Source organism: Amblyraja radiata, chromosome 29 (genome assembly GCF_010909765.2).
Source record: "Amblyraja radiata isolate CabotCenter1 chromosome 29, sAmbRad1.1.pri, whole genome shotgun sequence".
Classification (NCBI taxonomy): Eukaryota; Metazoa; Chordata; class Chondrichthyes; order Rajiformes; family Rajidae; genus Amblyraja; species Amblyraja radiata.
The window spans coordinates 3,680,564-3,697,721 of record NC_045984.1 but is presented as its reverse complement, the minus strand read 5'-3'; positions in this window follow the sequence as shown (position 1 = coordinate 3,697,721).

Here is a 17,158-nt window from a genome sequence, read left to right as displayed (position 1 = left end):
CATAAGAGCCAGTTGGAGCGGCTGCTGGAGGAAATACTCCAAAGGGGCAGGCTCCGGGAGATGGAGGCTAGCCACAGTGGGCAGTTAGTAAGCCCCACAGCAGTACCCCTTGTGGGGCTGCACAGTGTCTCTCCCTCATCAGAGGAGAGCACGGAGGGTCAATTCTGGGCTGACCCTGAAGAGGGCAGTGAACAACATACCCCCAGTATGCCTGGGGTGACAGAAAACATGCTGGACATGGTGTCCCAGTTTATCCAACCAGACCAAACTGGCCAAGACCTGGAGCCAAAAATAGTGGCAAGCATTGACTATATGTCATTTAACCAACTGCAGGCACTGGCACTATCAGACACCATGGCACGACATTTACCTCCAGGGAACTGCAAGTCGCGAAATGTTCCCAGTGTAAATCAGTGCATCTGGAAACATGTGGGGACATCAATTAGAACCAGGGACTTGAAAATTCAGAAAGTCCTAAAAGTCCTAACGGCAGGAATTACAGCTTTTGCCCGCACATTGAAGGAGCAAAACATGACCCAAGACCACCAAGATGCACTGGCTTTACTCTGCAACTCACAATATGAGTTGAACAACATCAGGAAAAGTGTTATCCAACCAGCTTTAGACCCCAAATTTGCCGGCCTCTGTAAACCTGGAACCTCCAAACCGCCAATACTACTATTTGGAGGGGATTTGCCAAAACAAGTCAAAGAACTTGATGAAGAGGCAAAAACACTGGGTCTCATAAAAGCAGCAACCAAAAGCTACTACGGCCAAAAATATCACCCCTACGGACCCCCCAGTCGGCCAATACAAACCGGAGCAAGCGCAAAAACCAGGAACACCCAACATCGGTCTTTTTTAGGCCATGGCCCAGACCGACCGTCCTGGAAAATGCGCAAGCCTTCAATACAAACCCAACAACAGACCCAGACAACGGCGCCTCAACGTCCAAGGAGGATGCCGAAGAAATAACACACCTACCACTGGTAACCATGGAGGTAGGTGGGTCTGGTTCCTTAAGAATTAAAGGGAGCATGAAAGTTGGTGGGAGATTACGATATTATTTGGATGCATGGAATAAGATAACTACCGACACTTACATTCTAAGCAGTATCCAGGGTTATACCATAGAATTTATACAAAAACATAACCCTCCAGTACAGCATGTACCGAACCGAATGTTCGTGCTCACAGGCATAGAGAAATCTAAAGCATATGCTGAACTACAGCGGCTATATAAAAAAGGAGTAATTGAACACACCCAACACGAATCACAGGAATTGGTGTCCAATATCTTTATAAAAAACAAGAAAGATGGTGGTTGCCGCATCATCATCGATTTGACTACTTTAAATACCTTTGTACAATATATTCATTTCAAGGTGGAAACCTTTGTTACTGCTAAGCAATTGAGTTCCGAAGGCTACTACATGGCAAGCATCGATTTAAAAGATGCTTACTATACAGTACCCATAAGAGGTGACCACAGATGTTATTTAAAATTCAACTGAATGGGTCAGCTTTGGCAATACAGGGCACTACCTAATGGGCTGACATCAGCCCCCAGGTTATTCACAAACATTTTGAAACCAGCCCTAGCGTTACTGCGAAAACAAAAACACATGGTAATGGCATATCTAGATGACATATTTATTGTTGGCAAAACTTTGGAATTGACTAAACAAGCAGTAACAGCCACAAAACAATTGTTTGAAGAACTGGGCTTTATCATCCATCCAGTTAAGTCTAAATTAACGCCTTCAACAAAAATGGATTATCTGGGGTTCACCATTAACTCAGTTCTCATGTCAGTGACTTTGCCGAAAGAAAAGGTTACAGCCTTAACAGAGGCTTGCAGCGAAATCATTGACATCACCAAACCATCCATTAGACTGGTAGCTAGAATAATTGGGAAAATAGTGGCTGCATTTCCAGCCACACAATTTGGACCTTTACACTATCGAAATTTACAGAGAGCAAAAATAAGAGCACTCAAAATTAATGGTGGCCATTTTGACAGACCAATGAAGCTACCAACAGAGGCCATAATGGAACTAAAATGGTGGGAACACAACATCAAGTATTGTTCCAATCCACTAATTATCAGCAACCCGTCTATGGTACTAAAACTGATGCCAGTGCACTTGGTTGGGGAGCTACCAATTCTATCTCCAGCTGTGGAGGGAGATGGAATGCACAGGAGGCATCATTATTAAAAACACTGGGCATAAACTACCTGGAAATGTTAAGTGCATTCCATGGCCTTAAGTCATATTGTTCTGGGTTAAATCACCAGCATGTTAGACTACAAATTGACAACACCACCGTGGTAGCATATATCAACCATATGGGTGGAAATAAATCGACATCATGTGACAATCTGGCCAACACAATTTGGCAATGGTGTATCCAGAGAAATATTTGGATATCAGCTACCTACTTACCAGGTAAACTAAATTTAGTGGCAGACACCAGGTCACGCAAATTCAATGAAAATACTGAATGGATGTTGGATAAAAATGTATTTGCTGAAATTACAGCACGGTATGGAACACCAGATATCGATCTTTTCGCATCCAGGCTCAATCACCAATTATCAAATTATGTTTCATGGGAACCAGACCCTGGGGCAGCAGCAACAGATGCATTTTCGCTGCATTGGGGGGAAATTGTTTATTTATGCATTCCCTCCTTTCTGCCTCATCAGTCGGGTATTAAGGAAAATACAAGACTCTGCGTCTGGTATTTTGATAGTACCCGATTGGCCTACTCAACCATGGTTCCCGGTGATACTAGACATGGTATTAGAACCATGCATCACCATCCATCATAGACCAAGTTTACTGGTCCATCCGGTAACACAGGAAAGTCACCCCTGTCATAAACATACAAACCTATTAATTTGTAGAATTTGAAAGCGCCACTACAACAACCTGGGACTGACGGACCGAACAATGGATATGATTGCATCGGCCCACAGACAGTCCACCAAAAAACAGTACTTGGTGCACATCAAGAAATGGGGGAAATACTGTCACGACAATAACCTCAACCACAGATCAAACAACATTCCGTCTGTTCTGGAATTTCTGGCAAGCCTCCACTATGATGAGGGCCTCAGCTATAGTGCCATCAACTACGCCAGAAGTGCTCTGTCAAACTACCTGTGGCAAGGAACAGAGCGGCATTCTGTAGGGACACACCCCCTGGTAACCAAACTCATGAGGGGCATTTTCAATACTAATCCCCCAAGAACCAGGTACACCCAAATTTGGGATGTGAGCATTGTATTGACCATGTTGAGGAACTGGTCTCCACCTACAGCTCTGTCCCTACAGACACTAACGATGAAAACGGTCAAGCTGATGGCTTTGGTCACGGCACAAAGGGTTCAGTCACTACAAAAACCAAGGCTGGACAACTTGACTATTTCATCTGGGAATTTGACTTTTCATATCCATGAATTAATTAAACAGAACAGACAGGGATCAGCAGGGCAAAAAATAGAGTTCCGGGCCTACCCGACGGATGATCGTCTCTGCATAGTAACTCACTTACTATTATACATGGAACATACAAGAATCATCAGAGGCAAAGAAATGGCACTGTTAATCAGCCACAAACAGCCACACAAAAAAAGTGACAGTCCAGACCATCACAAGATGGCTAAAACAGGTCCTAATAAAGGCGGGAGTAGATACTAAGATTTTTAAATCTCACTCCACCAGGGCTGCAGCTACATCAGCAGCAATACAGTTGGATGTTCCAATGGACCAAATCCTCAAGACTGCAGGATGGTCAACGGAAAGAACGTTCCAACGATTTTATAATAAACCAGTCATTGAACCTGGAACATTTGCAGAAACACTTTTAAGTTCTGTAATATGATTTTACCCCATAACTAGGGGCTATGATTTGGTGTTAATAAAATTTTCGTTGTTTCAATATCATATTGATATCTAATGATGTTAACACTATTCTCCCCATAATCAAGGCAGATGTGATGCATGGACTCGTTTCCACGGCATGAAATCACAGAGCTTTAAAATCTTCACGTAGTCACTCACGTGACTCCGAAGTAAAATAGTAAGATTAAACAAGAACTTACCAGTTTGAAGTTTGATCTTTATTTTATGAGGAGTAACGTTGAGGGAATACGTGCCCTCCGCTCCCACCCTTGATCATACACTCAACTGGTATCTCTTCTCTAATCTTACTATGTTTAGTCATTTCAGTTATCTGTGATTTCACACCGCTGCTTTGAAGAATGACACGCATGCGTCCTGGCGGGGTTCTTCACGTATTCCCTCAACGTTACTCCTCATAAAATAAAGATCAAACTTCAAACTGGTAAGTTCTCGTTTAATCTTACTATTTGTCACTAGTGTTGCCAACTGTCCCGTATTAGCCGGGACATCCCATATATTGGGCTAAATTGGTTTGTCCCATATGGGACTGCCCTTGTCCCGTATTTGAATGCTGCTACTCGGGTCGAGGGGACTGTCGGGTCAGAGTGCCGTGTCTGGCCCCGCCTCACCCGTCCCGGCGTAGTGCAGCCCATGGAGTGCAGCAGCAGCAGCAGCAGCAGCACCTCGCCCGTGGCCCTGTCGGTCGGCAGCCCGGCCAGCTGTCCGACCTTCGGATCTTCGCTTACTGCCGACACCACCACCCCTCCTTCTCATGGCCGATCATCGGTTCATGAATTGGACGGGGTGCCGGAATTTGCGTGTGACGTCGCGTGGCCCGGGCCAAAACTCCTCAGCTGGCCCGCCGGCTGGGCTTTGTGTGCAGTCCAGCACCTGGGCCAACTCATCATTCACCCAGCCACGGCTGAGTCGGTCAACGAATTATCGCCGGAAATTTGTCCTTTTTTTGACCTTTTGTCCCTTATTTAGGAGTGAGAAAGTTGGCAACCCTCTTTGTCACATGTGCAGCTGCACAGTGAAAATCTTGCTGCATATTTACACATGCGGGTGCCGCCATGTTTTAGCGCCATTTGCAAGGTCCGTTCCGCCCGCGCGTTTGCTCTACTGCAGCTGTTCCCGATCCAGGTTAACCCCAGGCTCCTGCAGGGCCTTCCTCCGTCGCCCTCGACCGGATTGGCCCGCAAACCGACGTCCCTCTCCTCTCCTCTCCTCGTCCGGCTATCTTGGTGTCCCAGGGGTGCCTCCTGCAGCCGAATTTCAAGACGCTGGACATTACCCCGGTTCACCCTCCCACCGGCCCTTGCTAATACGGTCCCCTGATTTGAGGAATTACATTCTTGCTATTGAGGGAGTGCAGCCTAGGTTTACAAGGTTAATTCCCGGGATGGCGGGACTGTCAAATGCTGAGAGAATGGAGCGGTTGGGCTTGTACACTCTGCAGTTTAGAAGGATGAGAGGGTATCTCATTGAAACATATAAGATTGTTAAGGGCTTGGACACGCTAGAGGGAGGAAACATGTTCCCGATGTTGGGGGAGTCCAGAACCAGGGGCCACAGTTTAAGAATAAGGAGTAAGCCACTTAGAACGGAGACGAGGAAACACTTTTTCTCACAGAGAGTTGTGAGTCCGTGAAAATTTCTGCCTCAGAGGGCGGTGGAGGCGGGTTCTCTGGATACTTTCAAGAGAGAGCTAGATAGGGCTCTTAAAAATAGCGGAGTCAGGGGATATGGGGAGAAGGCAGGAACGGGGTACTGATTGGGGATGATCAGCCATGATCAAATTGAAAGGCGGTGCTGGCTCGAAGGGCCGAATGGCCTCCTCCTGCACCTATTGTTTATTGTCTTCACGTCCAACGTCTCCAGCCGCTCCCTCCCGGTACCGCAGTCCGCCGAGCTTTTGAGTCCTCCCTCCGGTCGAGCACTTTGGGATGGCCTCTCGAATGAGTACATAAAAAATAATGGCTGATGTTGGCTTCTAGCTGGTAATCTTTATTACTTAGTGGTTTATGTTATCCATAAGTGGGGAAAAAAAATGCATTTTAATTTATACTATAGCCAAGAAAATAAATAGAGCCCAAAATGAGATACTCAATATCACTTTTGTGGGTTTCAGAGCAATGTACCAAATATTGTGTTTCTCTCTTGTGGAAATGAATAAGAAATAAACATAACCTTTGGATTTTAGTGTTGAGACCATTATAGAATTGTCGGCAATGACTCATCCTGGCAATAAAAGCCTCCTGGCCCACAAACACAGACCGCAAATATTTTCCTTGACTCACTCCAATGGTTTCGCCTCCACAAACCCATTTACTTTATACTTTAGAGATACAGCGAGGAAACAGGCCCTTCGGCCCACCGAGTCCGCACCGACCAGCAATCCCCGCACATTAACACTATCCTACACACACCAGGGACAATTTGCACATACACCAAGCCAATTAATCTACAAACCTGTACGTCTATGGAGTGTGGGAGGAAACAGAAGATCTTTGAGAAAACCCACGTGGTCATGGGGAGAATGCACAAATTCCGTACTGACAGCACCTGTATTCGGGATCAAACCCGGGTTTCCGGTGATGCAAGCGCTGTAAGGCAGCAACTCTACCGCTGCGCCATCGTGCCAAAGGAACAGCTTCTCATATTTTGCTTGGGCAGCTTACTGAATGAATGAATCAGTCTGCATGTTGATTTGTCCATCTTCCAGTCAGTCCCTCCTGCACCCCAGCTCCCTGACTAGTATCACCGCCCTCCTGATTCATTTTACTGATTGTATGCCTCCTTGTCACCTTCCCCACAGATAACAACGAACCATTCTCCATTTCCTTGACCATCGTCTGCTTTGATCTGTTGCTTTCACACCTTACCCTTCCATATCTCTAGTCTCCAACTCCCCTGACTCTCAGTCTGAAGAAGGGTCTTGACCCAAAACGTCACCCATTCCTTCTCTCCAGAGATGCTGCCTGTCCCGCTGAGTTACTCCAGCATTTTGTGTCTGTCTTTCCAGAAGGATTTGACAAGCTCCTCACCACATCATGAGTTGTCCCAAATCACAGTCCAATCACTTTAGAAGTTCAGTTTAATTTAGTGTAGCTATACAGCGTGGAAACAGGCCATTCGGCCCACTGAATCCATGCTGACCAACGATCACCCTGTACACTAGTTCTATCCTACACACGAGAGACAATTTACAAAAGCCAATTTACCTACAAACCTGCACGTCTTTGGAATGTGGGAGGATGCCAGAGCACCTGGAGTAAACCCACAGGGAGAACGTGCAAACTCCGTACAGACAGCACACGTGGTGAGGATCAAACTCGGGTCTCTGACGCTGTAACTCTGCCGCTGCGTCACCGAGCCACATCTTTTCTTTCTTAATGGTGGGTGAAAGGAATTTGTGGTGCAGATTAGATTTGATCTAATTCATTGGTAGAAGATGTTAAATTGTCAACTCTTGTGTTCCAATTACTCCTCAGAAACTTAGTTCTGGTGCAAAATCCATCTATTTTAATTAAACTATTTTCCCAGGAATGGATAGGTAGGAACTGCAGATGCTGGTTTACACCAAAGAGAGACACAAAATGCTGGAGTAATTCAGCGGGACAGGCAGTATCCCTTGATAGAAGGAATGGGTGGCGTTTCCGGTCGAGATTGAGAGGCATTTTCACACCTTACACTTCCTTGTCTCTGTGTCTCCCTCTCCCGACTCTCAGTCTGAAGAAGGGTCTCGACCCGAAACGCCACCTATTCCTTCTATCCAGAGATGCTGCCTGACCCGCTGAGTTACTCCAACATTTGGTGTCTATTTTACCAGGAAAATGTGGTGACAAAGTGATGGAGGCAAACCGGAAAACTAATAGGATGACAAAAAGGAACTGCAGATGCTGGTTTACACAAAAAAGACACCAGGTGCTGGAGTACGGAATTTAATGCTGTGAATTATTATCTGTCGGTGGGATTTCGCTCTGCATAAATTAGCTGCTGTGATTTCTACATTGCAGAAGTACTTTGCTGTCTGTAATTGTTTGGGAGTGCATTGAAAGATATGTGCAGAAATTTGCGAATATAAATATTTACCTGAGCGTTCAGTTTGGGCTCTTGTTTTACACAATTTGAAGACCAGCACTTACAACAACATAACACTCTTTCAATCATTCTCCGGACCAAACTCCCCTACGCTGCAACCTGCAACCTGCAAACACATGTTACCAGTGTTGGTCTTTATAATTCTTTGAAGAAGTAAAGGCTGCCACGGTGGCGCAGCGGTAGAGTTGCTGCCTTGCAGTGAATGCAGTGTCGGAGACCTGGGTTCGATCCTGACTAGGCTGTTGAGGTAGATGAGAGCCCATGGTATCAAAGGGCAGATACTTGCATGGATAGCAGGTTGGCCAGATGGCAGAAGGCAAAGTGGCAATATAGGGGCTTTTTTCCAGTTACCAAATAGTGAAAAACATGGATAGAGTGGATGTGGAGAGGATGTTTCCACTGGTGGGAGAATCTAGGACCAGAGGTCATAGTCTCAGAATTAATGGACGTTCCTTTAGGACGGAGATGAGGAGGAATTTCTTCAGTCAGAGGGTGGTGAATCTGCGGAATTAATTGCCACAGAAGGCTGTAGAGGCAAAGTCAGTGGATATATTGAAGGCTAAGATATATAGATTCTTGATTAGTACGGGCGTCAATGGTTATGGGGAGAAGGCAGGAGAATGGGGTTAGGAGGGAGAGATAGATCAGTCACGATTGAATGGCGGGGCAGCCTTGTTGAGCCTAATTCTGCTCCTATCACTTATGACCTTGTGAATGGGCCAATGTTTGATCATTTAGGTACATGAGGGGAATAGATAGGGTGGTGGCACAGAGCTTTTCACACAGGTATATGGGTATATGGAACGAGCTGCCGGAAGAGGTAGTTGGGGCAGGTACAATAACGGCATAGAAAAGACACTTGGATAGGTATATGGATAGGAAGGAACTGCAGATGCTGATTTAAACCGAAGATAGACACAAAAAGCTGGAGTAACTCAGGGGTACAGGCAGCATCTTTGGAGGGAAGGAATGGGTGACCTTTCGGGCTTCAGTCTGAAGAAGTGTCTCGACCCAAAACGTCACCATTCCTTCTTTCCAGAGATGCTGACTGTCCTGCTGAGTTACTCCAACTTTTTGTGTCAATAGGCAAGTACATGGATAGGAAAGGTTTAAAGGGATTATGGACTAAACATGGGCAAATGGGACCAGAGTAGATGGGGCATCTTGTTTGGCATGGATGAATTGGACTGGAGAGCCTGTTTTCATGCAGTACGACGCTATGACTCTATTTATGACCCGGTTCCAAGAATTATGGGGCAGTCTTAGTTATTTAGTCTCTGGATGTGAATCTCCGTGTTAAGTCCAGGTGCTTGTTTATTTTTCAGCTACTGCTGGACATTTCAGAATGAAGAACATTTGTGTGTGTGGATCTGGGATCACATATAGACTAGACCAGACGTCACAGTGGCGCATCTGGCGGAGTTGCTGCCTGACCACGGGTGCTGCCTGTGTGGAGTTTGCACGTTCTCCCTGGGACCGCGTGGATTTCATCCGGGTGCACCAGGTTTCCTCCCACCTCCCAAAGAGGTGTGGGTTTGCAGGTTAATTGGCCCTCTGTAAATTGCCTGTAATGTGTAGGGAGTGGAAGCGAAAGTGGGATAACATAGAACTAGTGGGAACAGGTGATCAGTGGTCGGCATCGACTTGGTGGGCCGAAGGGCCTGTTTCCATGCTGTATCTTTCAGCCAATCAATCAGATGGACTTTCACAAAGTTTGAAAGTTTTAAACCCACACTGGTATTGCTATGGTTACCATTAGAGACTACAATATTCTTCTGAAGAAGGGTCTCGACCCGAAACGTCAACCATTCCTTCTCTCCAGAGATGTTGCATGTCCCGCTGAGTTACTCCAGCAATTTGTGTCTACCTACAATATTCTTCTTTATTTTTCATTTAATTTAATTACTATAATTTAAATTCACCAGCTGCCAAGGATTTGAATTCACGTCTCCAAATGAAAAAATCCAGCTCTCCAGGCACCAGTCCAAAAAGTAACCACTTGAAAAAATGTCTGACCCATGAGTCCATTTGGCCCAGTTTGCCTGCTACCTCACCTCATCCCATCTTGCAGCATGGAGACCATGCGTTTGCAGGTCACAGCTCCGCAAGGTACATGTTTAGTTTATGTTCAGAGGTTACAGGAGCTGAATTAGGCCATTTGGCCCATCAAGTCTCCTCCACCATTCAATCATGGCTGATCTACCTTTCCCTCTCAACCCCATTCTCCTGCCTTCTCCTCATAACCCCTAACCTCTAACATCCACACTAATCAAGAATCTATCAATCTCCACCTGAAAAATATCCATTGACTGGGCCTCCACAGCCCTCCTTGGGTAAGAATTCCACAGATTCACCACCCTTTTAGTTTAGTGATACAGTATGGACACAGGCCCTTCAGCCCGCTGAGTCCATGCCGACTAGCGATCACCCCGTACACTGGCATTAACCTACACACTAGGGACATTTTTTTGCAGAAGCCAATTAACCTACAACCTTGCACTCCTTTACAATGTGGGAAGAAACTGGAGCACCCGGCGAAAACCCATGCGGTCACGGGGAGAACGTACAAACTCTGTACAGACAGCACATAGTCAGGATCGAACCCGTGTCTCTGGCACTATGAGGAAGCAACTGTACCACCGCGCCACTGTGCCGCCCCATGTCTGACTACTTTCAGGTCGTGATTCCCAAATGCCCAACTTCCACTGCGTGAAAATATTTTCTTCATTTCCTACTGAATCCTTCTCCCAAACTCTTTACGTCTCCTCGACTAAGGGAATCAGATCCTTCTTCTTTCACTTTGACCTCAATCCCTTCTTATTATATATTCAAGGCTCCCCTCAGTCTACGCTGTTCCAACAAAAACAACCACAGATGTTCCAGTTTTTCCTCGTATCTGTAGTATTCCAATCCTGGGAAAATCTTTGCAAATCTCCTCACCAAGTTGTACAGCACTCTAGTGAGGCCACACGAGGAGTTCAGTGTACTTGTGTTCAGCTTTGGTCATCCTGCTGTAGGAAGGATGACAGTAAGCAGGAAAGAGTGCGGAGAAGGCACAAAAAGCTGGAGTGACTCAGGCAGCATCTCTGGAGAGAAGGAATGGGTGACGTTTCGGGTGGAGACCCTTCTTCAGACTAAATTTACGAGGATGTTGCCACGACTCGAGGCCGAGTCCACGCTGATGACCGACCCACACTGGGGACAATTTTACAACTTAACAAATGCCAGCCCTCTGCCCGAGCTATCCATGGTTCAAAGGCTCTTTATTATCACGTGTACCAAGGTACAATAACATTCCTTTCTTCCATACAGATCCGTTAGATTATAAGTACAATCCCCGGTTAAATACAAAATGCATGGAAACAGCCCACTGAGTCTATATACAAGAGTGACCAGGTTTTGACGCCATTTTCACAGTTGACCATAAAGGCCCGTTGCAGCCGTCTGGATCGTCCATTGAACCGTCGTCCCTCTCCTGTCCTGGCCACCTTTAGCCTTCGTGCCCTGGGGCGCCTCCCGCAGCCGACCTTGAGGGCGCGCAAGATATGACCCCGGTTCTATTCACCAGTCCATCATCCAGCGTGCTCCGCCATTGCCGACTCTCTCCACCCTCCTCTCCCAACCCCCGGTATTATGGGGCAGGCAGGAGACAAGCCTTGGACGAGGCTCCCACTCCAGGAGCTAGGAAGGGCTATGAGAGTGGAGCATGGATTCAGGCCTGGTGTCTGATGCAGCAGTTGGCCGATCCTCAACACCATGGCACCAGACCCTCAACACAGTAGCACAGTCCGTTACACATCCCCCGCTATATAACACTGTAACGACCCAGTTTACCACTGAGCGTACAGTAAACCCTCGTTATAACAGACTAGAGTGGCAATGGTGTCCATTATTGCCCAATGCCCACTGTAACTGAGTATTGGGATTATCATTGTATAAATAGTAGAAGCAGACAACTGCAGTTGCTGGTTAATACACAAAAGGACTCAAAGTGCTGGAATATCTCAAAGGGTCAGGCAGCATCTCTGGAGACCATGGATGGGTGACGTTTCGGGTCGGGACACTTCTTCAAATTCTCGGTCTGGAACTGAGCCTGAAATCCAGGTGAGTTGACCAGGCGAGTTGACCAGGTGAGTTGACCAGGTGAGAATCCAGGTGAGAATCCTGCTGGCAGCCGGGGGAGAGGCGAGGCGAGGCGTAGTGGACGGTCGCGGCCAGCGGGCGGCTGGAGTGCAGGTGAGGGTCAGTGGCGGTGGCAGTGATGCCGGGCGCAGGCGGCATGGAAGCGGCCAACTAAGCCGTGTGGGCTGGCGGTGGTGGCAGTGGGTCTGGCCTGGAAGCAGCGCTAGCCGGGCGCAGCGCGGGCAGGCGTCGGTAGGTCAGTCAGTCCGCTATAACCACAATCCATTATAAAGAGGTCCATTAAAAGAGGGTTTACTGTATACACACTCTCACTGCTGGGAACGTGGAGTGCCAGGTGAGGCGCCATTGTTTGTGCATGTTCCCTTAGCAAAGGCATTATTTCACACTTCTTGAGATTAGAATCCATTTGCCATTTCTTCTGCTCAACGCATCAGTCCAGTTGCATCTTCACAATCCTTTCAACCTCCATGCTGTCATCCACACAGCAGGCGGCACGGTGGAGCAGCAGTAGAGTTGCTGCCTTACAGAGCCAGAGACCCGGGTTCGATCCTGGCTACGGGTGCTTTCTGTGAGGAGTTTGCACGTTCTCCCCGAGACCCACGTGGGTATTCTCCGGCGGCTCCAGTTTTCTTTCACACTCCGAAGACGTACAAGTGTGTAGGATAATGGCTTCGGAAAAAATGATAAATTGTCCCCAGTGTGTGTAGTACGATAGTGCTAGTGTACGGGGATCCCTGGACGGTGCGGAGTTGGTGGGTGAAGGACCTGTTTCTGCACTGTATCTGGAAATTAATCAGCTAACTTTTGTATCAGCTGAAACTATGTTTTATGTGAAACATCCTGCTGTTAGATTGAAAATCATGGACATATGTCCAACAGAAAGCCAAGGATCTGTGGAAAGCCACCGTTCACAGGCTTCTTTGCGGGCACTGGGCCGGGTTTTGGCCTGATTCACCACTCTCCCCTACATCTCCTGACTTGTACGACTTGACCAGCCTTCCTGCGGGACCTTGTCTAAACCTCCTACTGAAGTGAATTACGTGTCCGACATGATGCATCATTCCTGCAGCTGTTTTCCATTTAACACCCACGACAAACTTCTGTATCCAGATTGGAATTGGAACACATTTTGGATTTACTTCCTTAAATCCCCCATCATCTTCTCTCTTTTCTTTTCCAAAAAATAATTTAATCAATTATTAACAAAAATATTTACAGTACAAAATAAAACAAAACCTGAGCACCCGGAGAAAACCCACGCAGTCACAGGGAGAACGTACAAATTCAGTACATGCGGCCCCCTTAATCAGGATCGAACGCGGGTCTCTGGCGCTGTAAGGCAGCAACGTTCCCTTCGCGCCACAGTGCCGTCCCCGTGTTCTGTGTATGTTTTTGTAGGTACAAACCTGCATCTTTTTTACCACAAAAAAAGGCACTGGTTTTAACCAAACAGGAAAGAATGACCCAAATTCAGGAAACTAAGATAAAGAAACTCTTTGGGTTGAGATAAGAAATAATTAAGACATAGGTCACCTGCAGTCTGTCAGTACCATTGGATTGAGTCTAAGGAAGAATAATGGGAGCTTGTCGGAAAGGTGAGGTGATAGTCATGGGATCTTAATCTGCAGGAGACTGGAAATGAGGAGAGCGTTTTGAGTTCATTTGACTTGTAGATTAGCTCCACTCCAGAGGCAGGCTTGCTGTCGGTGAAGTGACAACAAAGGTTAGGAAATGTATTTAGACAGAATGTTTCCAGCAGTGGGAGACTCTAGAACCAGAGGGCGCAGCCTCAGAATAAAAGGACGTACCTTTAGATTGGAGATGTGGAGGAATTTCTTTAGTCAGAGGGCAGTGAATCTGTGCCTCCAAACACGTCCTACCCATGTAACTGTCTAAACATTGCAATAGTCTCTGCCTCAACTACCTCCAGTGACAGCTCGTTCCGTACACCCACCACCCTTTGTGTGGAAACGTTTGAGCTGGCTAGGACAATATTCCTTGAGTGCACAAGGATGAGGGTGATCTTATAGATCTGTACAAGATCATGAGGGGAATAGATTGGGTGAATGAAAGAGTCTTTTACCCAAAGTAGGGAAATTGAGAACCAGGTCATAGATTTAAGGTTGGCGAAGAAGAATGTAATAGAGACCTAAGGGGGAGTGTTTTGACACAGAAGATGGTGGGTGTATGGAACGAACAGCCGGAGGAGGTAGTTGAAGCAGTTTTAAAGAGAGATTTGGACAGGTACATGGATAGGAAAGGTTTAGAGGGATGTGGGCCAAATGCAGGCAGGTGGGATGAGCCTAGATGGGGCTTTTTGGTCAGCATGGCCCACTTGGGCCGAAGGGCCTGTTTCCTTGCTATATGACTCTATGACTATAACTTTACTCTAATATAGTACAGTTTATACAGTTTAGTTCATTGTCACGTGTACCGAGATGCTGTTTGTTGCGTGCTATCCAGTCAGCGGAAAGACAGTATGTGATTACAATCGAGCCACTTACAGTGGACAGATACATGATAAGGGAATAACATTTAGTACAAGATAAAGCCAGGAAAGTCTGATCAAGGATAGTCTGAGGGTTTCCAATGAGGTAGATAGTAGTTCAGCACTGCTCTCTGGTTGTGGTAGGATGGTTCTGTTGCCTGATAACAGCTGGGAAGAAACTGTCCCTGAATATAGAGGTGTGCGTTTTCACATTTCTATACCTTTTGCCTGATGGGAGAGGGGAGTGGCCAGGGTGCGACTGGTCCTTGATTATGCTGCCGGCCTTGCCGAGCAAGTGCCTCAGGATTCACGTGAACTACAAAACAGGAGCAGCGCGTTTCAGCACTGGCAGCAAAAACGATTTCCTTCTGCGACCCTCTGACTTCACTGTCATCTCCAACGTCACCCTCAGACGGGCTGAGCCACAAGCATCTGTGTCGCAATGGTCGTACCTTCTGAATGTGAACTCTCGGAGCTGCAAGATTTTCCCAAGCAGGACATCTGCGGTGTAAGGTTCCCAAGGGAACATGATCCGCAGGGCAGTGAACTTTGGTCCAAGGGAAGATCTCAGCCGGTGATTAAACTGTTTGGATTGCACAGACTTTGCAAACAGCCCAAACGCCAATGTCGAGACCGCGTGAGATTACAAATCCTAGTGCAGTGCTCCAAAGATGCGATTGTGAGAAGGAGGTCGGAATGTTAATGTTCAGAAAGATTAACGGCATCTAGTTTGACAAATTATGTTCTCAACGTGGGGTGGCACGGTGGCGTAACGGTAGAGCTGCTGCCTTTCAGCGCCAGAGACCGGGGTTCAATCCTGACTACGGGTGCTGTCTGTTTGTACATTCTCCTCGTAACCTGCATGGGTTTTCCCCGGGAGTTCCAGGTCCTCCCAAACTTATAGAGTCATAGAGTCATGGAGTGATACAGTGTGGAAACAGACCCTTCGGCCCAACTTGCCCACATCAGCCAACAATGTCCCAGCTACACTAGTCCCACTAGCCTGTGCTTGGTCCATATCCCCCCAAACCTGTCCAATCAATGTGCCTGTCTAAAAGGGCTTTCTCACTGTGCGACCTGAAGCAAGACTTAACAAGATTTAACATCGTGGGAACCTTCTGCGATAGCAGTACGGCATTCGTGGACCACCGAGGACCTCCGTGGCGCTAACGGCAGGTAGTCGTGTGACTTGGTAAGGTCGGGAGAAAATTCAAACACTTTTGCTTCACACTAAATCTCGTTGCACTGACGTGCAATGACAATAAAAGATATATTATTACATTTTTTAATTTCTCCAAGAGTGCCTTGAGCACTTTTTGGTGAGCGTTGCAACATTGTATGAACGCAGTGGCCCGTGCGATATCCGTAATAACTCTTGCGGGTACCGTGGGAACTCCTGCGAACGGTGAGTAACTGAGCAGTTTGATTGTCAGTGCTTGTTTTACCTCATTGTTAAATAAATATATTTTTTACTATCAGATTGATGTTTGCAATTCTTCATTAACACATCACTACAAGATGAATGTCTCTAATGTTATAATCCCTCTCATGCTGAAACACAAAATAGTTGAAGGGAGGTGAAATAATCACATTTTCATTCTTTTTCATTTTTGAGTGTTCAGGTACCTCACTTGCTGAGCTATTTTACTCCAGCAGTTTGTGTCTCTTTTTGTCTAAAGCAGTTTCTAAGACTGTAGGAACTCCGCGGGCCAGGCAGCAGCTACTGAGGGAAATGGACATGCGACCCTTTCTTCAGGCTGCCTTTTCTCACACCCTCCCCCCCCCCCCCCCCGCAACTCCCACCCCCACACACAAATGCTGGAGAAACTCAGCGGGTGCAGCAGCATCTATGGAACGAAGGAAATAGGCAACGTTTCGGCCCAAAACGTTGCCTATTTCCTTCGTTCCATAGATGCTGCTGCACCCGCTGAGTTTCTCCAGCATTATTGTGTACCTTCGATTTTCCAGCATCTGCAGTTCCTTCTTAAACACAAATGCACCGAGTTCCTCCAGCACTTCGTGTTTTGCTCAGTATTCCAGCATCCGCTGTCTCCCGCGTCTCCAATAAAACAAAACTACTGTCAAAAGGGTGAAGAATAGGGGCAGAGATAGATACATTCCTGATTAGTGCGGCTGTCAGGAGATTATGGGGAGAAGGCAAGAGAATGTGGTTGAGAGGGAGTGCCCATCTGTTACTATTAATTGGACAGTTCGGTCTGTGAAACGCAACACGCCAGCCCCGACATCCAGCCCGGTGGTCAGTCCTTTGAAGATAGACACCAGTTGCTTGGAGCAACTCAGCGAGACAGGCAGCATCTCTGGAGAGAAGGAACGGGTGGCATTTCGGGTCGAGAGCCTTCTTCAGACTGAAAGTTTCACCTCTCAGTAGATAATAAAATAAAACAACCATCACGGTCAATGTGAGACACAGTCTTTATTCCTATTTGACAAAATAAAAAGACGACTTCTTGCACATATTGAGAGAAGGTGCATCACACCAAACAACATTTGT